The sequence below is a fragment of the Pipistrellus kuhlii genome, unplaced genomic scaffold (assembly GCF_014108245.1).
Source record: "Pipistrellus kuhlii isolate mPipKuh1 unplaced genomic scaffold, mPipKuh1.p scaffold_m20_p_2, whole genome shotgun sequence".
NCBI classification, from domain to species: domain Eukaryota; kingdom Metazoa; phylum Chordata; class Mammalia; order Chiroptera; family Vespertilionidae; genus Pipistrellus; species Pipistrellus kuhlii.
The window spans coordinates 177,641,569-177,645,535 of NW_023425515.1; the positions used below are offsets into that span (position 1 = coordinate 177,641,569).

The 3,967-nt window shown below is 43.1% G+C and overlaps 1 non-coding gene across 1 annotated transcript; it reads left to right on the forward strand.

Annotated features, from left to right (window-relative positions):
• Window positions 1–3,657: 3,657 nt before the first annotated feature.
• Window positions 3,658–3,761, forward strand: LOC118725187. Its single transcript, XR_004989914.1, has one exon. It is a non-coding gene; the product is annotated as a small nucleolar RNA U13 (small nucleolar RNA).
• The last annotated feature ends 206 nt before the right edge of the window (window positions 3,762–3,967 follow it).

Sequence of the window (3,967 nt, forward strand, 5' to 3'; positions counted from 1 at the left end):
TAATAAAACCCTAACATGCAAATTGACCCAATGGTAGAATGACCAGTCGCTATGACACCCACTGACCACCAAGGGGCAGATGCTCAACACAGGAGGTCAGTGCACTCTCACAGAAGGAGCGCCACTCAGCCAGAAGCCAGGCTCATGGCTGATGAGCACAGCGTTGACAGCAGGAGCTTCTCCCACCTCCACTTCAGGTAGACATCCCCCAAGGCATCCGGACTGAGAGAGGGCACAGGCTGGGCTGAGGGAACGCCCCACCCCACCCCTGCCAGTGCACAAATCTGTGCACCAGGCCTCTAGTGAAAATATATCCTCCAGCGAGGATCAAAAAATAAAAAAGACGGCTTTGAAAGCAATGTGGTTTTTTTTATGTGTTTTATTTATTTATTTTACTATTGATTTTATTGATTTTTTTAAAAATATATTTTATTGATTTTGTACAGAGAGGAAGGGAGAGAGATAGAGAGCTAGAAACATTGATGAGAGAGAGTCATCGATCAGCTGCCTCTTGCACACCCCCCTTGACCGGAATCGAACCCGGGTCCCTTCAGTTCCCAAGCCGACACTCTATCCATTGAGCCAAACCGGTCTCGGCTGATTTTATTGATTTTTTACAGAGAGGAAGAGAGAGGGATAGAGAGTTAGAAACATTGATGAGAGAGAAACATTGATCAGCTGCCTTTTGCACACCCTCTACTGGGGATGTGCCCACAACCAAGGTACATGCCCTTGTCCAGAATCGAACCCGGGACCTTTCAGTCCACAGACCGACGCTCTACCACTGAGCCAAACCGGTCTCTGAAAGCGATATTTTATTCAGGTTTTGCTTTTGCTTCAAAAGGTAATGCATGCTCTAAACAGCATGAACTGGAAAAAAACAGAATGAAAATGTAGCTACTCAGCACGCCAGGAGCCAGCCAGCCTTGTTGTGAACAGCCTGCTTCTTCTCCTTCGCTTACAGGGCACCTGTGCTGTTTATTTACCCCTCGGGCTGGGTAGACAGCCCACCTGTCATTGTCACTGCGCACTTGTGTAAAAAAGCTCCCCTTTCTACCCCTCCCTCCCTCCCTCCCTCCCTCCCTCCCTCCGGGTCGAGAGAGCCTTGGAGTTAATGTCAAGTCTGGGAGGGTTCACCCCAGTGGCTGGAGCTCAGGACTGAGCCATGACCAGTGTCAGTTTGTGGCTCTGCTAAAGGGAACAAGAAGTTGACCAGATTTCATCTGGGCTCCTTGACTCAGTGGAAAGACCCCCTTTTCTTTCCGTTCCTTTAAAATGCACTTATTCTCCCACTTGTTAGACATGAACTGGTCCCTGCCAAAACCGGTTTGGCTCAGTGGTAGAGCGTCGGTCTGTGGACTGAAAGGTCCCAGGTTCGATTCCAGTCAGGGGCATGTACGTTGGTTGCGGGCACATCCTCGGTGGGGGGTGTGCAGGAGGCAGCTGGTCGATGTTTCTCTCTCATCAATGTTTCTAGCTCTCTCTCTCTCTCTCCCTTCCTCTCTGTAAAAAATCAATAAAATATATATATTTTTTAAAAAAAGACATGAACTGGTCCCACCCTGCCAGGTTCTGGGGCCTCTGAGGTGCGGAGCCACAGTCCAGGGCCTTCCAAAAGCTGTCAGCTTGCTGGGGAGGAGGGAAAAGTAAAGACAATGCCCTGGCCTGTGTAGCTCAGTTGATTGGAGTGTAGTCCTGTACACCGAAAGGTGGTGGGTTCAATTCCCTGTCCAGGCACATACCCAGGTTGTAGATCCAATCCCTGGTCAGTGATTAGGATTAGGGTTTCTCTCTCTCTCCTTTTCTCTTTCTAAAAATCATTTTATACACACACACACACACACACACACACACACACACACTCTAGAGGTCTGGTACACAAAATTCGTGCACAGGTCGATGTTCAATCACTGAGTCACACCAGCTGAGCAAAAGTCTCTCTTAAAGAGAGCTGAAGGACAAATAACCAGGCCGAGGGGAGAGGAAGAGGGGTCATGGCCACAGGAATTTGTGTGCTAGCTCTCTAGGACTAAGGACAGCTTTCTTTATGGGATCCCTCCCTGGGCCAAGCTTTGCTCTGAGCCCTTCACAGGAATGAGCCTATTTAATCCTCAAGTAATGAGGCCTTAGTAAGTGTGACCTGTCATTCTGACACCCATTGCACAAGTGAAGGCACCCAGGCCCAGTTAGGTGACTTGCCCAAAGTCACACAGTTTAGTGAGTGGTGGAGCTGAAATTCAAATCTATAATCAGCGGTATGACTCCTGAGCTCACACCTGAAGCCCTACTCTATAAGCCGACACCCATAGCAATCGGTTCAGCATTACTATGCATATTCACTCAAGATTAAAATTCTCAGGGGAGAGAGCAGTGTGGGACTCATACTCACTATTTGATTTTAGAAAAATCACAAGATTTGGGAGTCTTTTTTTTTTAATTAAATTTATTGGAGTTAAGATTATATAGGTTTCAAGTATACAATTTCTACGATACATCATCTATATATTGCATTGTATGCACCACCTGAAGTCTCATTCAGCCAAGATTTGAGAGTCTTAATACATTAATGTCCCATCAAAATCACTTCCTTCTATATAGGAATGCTCCAAGGCTTAATTAAGTTTGTTCTATTTTCTTCTCTATTTATGTTAACTCTTCCAAATCTCATCCAATCGCATGATTTTAATACCATTTGCATGCCAGCAACATCTCATCTCAAATTTGTCATAAATTTTTTAAAATATGTTTTTATTTATTTCAGAGACAAGGTAGAGGGAGAGAGAAATAGAAAATCAATGATGAGAGAGAATCATTGATCCGTGGCCTCCTGCATGCCCCCTCCTGGGGTAGAGCCTGCGACCTAGACATGTGCCCTTGACTGGAATGGAACCTGGGACCCTTCAGTCCACAGGCTAACGCTCTATCCACTGGGCCAAACCAGCTAGGGCTCAATCATAAATTTTTACAGAATTGTAGTATACCATATTTTTTATAATTCTTCAAATTAGATTTATTATCTGGATTAGAACACTTTAAAAAGGCCATATTCTTTCAATATCATAAATCTTTTAAAGATGTTATTAGTGGGTCTAGGATAGCAAAATAAAGTAATTTTGAAATTTAGTTTGGGGTTTTAGAAATCACAAAAGAATGATTCTTCCTCCTTTTTTTTAGAATTGTCTTCATGAGCAATAGCAGCAATGTTGAAATGTCATTAGGCATCAATAACCTATTTTTCATAAATCTTGCTTCCTTTTTAAAACAAAGGACACCTTTAGGTTGTCACTGTCTTCAAGGGCATTACATATATTAAATTTGGTTCCTATATGATTTACTTACAAGATCTTACCTAAATACCATTTCATATTAATGATGAGCAAATACATTTATTTATTTATTTATTTATTAAAAATATATTTTATTGATATTTTACAGAGAGGAAGGGAGAGAGATAGAGAGCTAGAAACTTCGATGAGAGAGAAACATCGACCAGCTGCCTCTTGCACACCCCCTACCGGGGATGTGCCTGCAACCAAGGTACATGCCCTTGACCGGAATCGAACCCGGGACCTGTTTCAGTCCGCAGACCGATGCTCTACCACTGAGCCAAACCGGTTTCAGCAATGAGCAAATACATTTAAAAGCTGAAATTTGTTGATCCTTTCGGAGTTCATAAGCGTGATGATTGGGTGTTCACGCGGCTGTGTGAGGTGTGCCGCCCATTAACCTTGTTACGCCTTTGGCACATGACCCGTCTGACGTGAAAAAAAAAAATAAAAAAAAATAAATAAATAAAAAATAAATAAATAAATAAATAAATAAAAATAAAAGCTGAAATTTGCCTGTGTAGTTGGCATTGTAGAATCAGGTTTTTTTATTAATATAATTAAGAGTTCCTGAAAAGGGCCTTGCCTCTGCCTTTTGGGTTTTTAGTGACATTTCATCCACTTGACTTTCTCATTTGAAA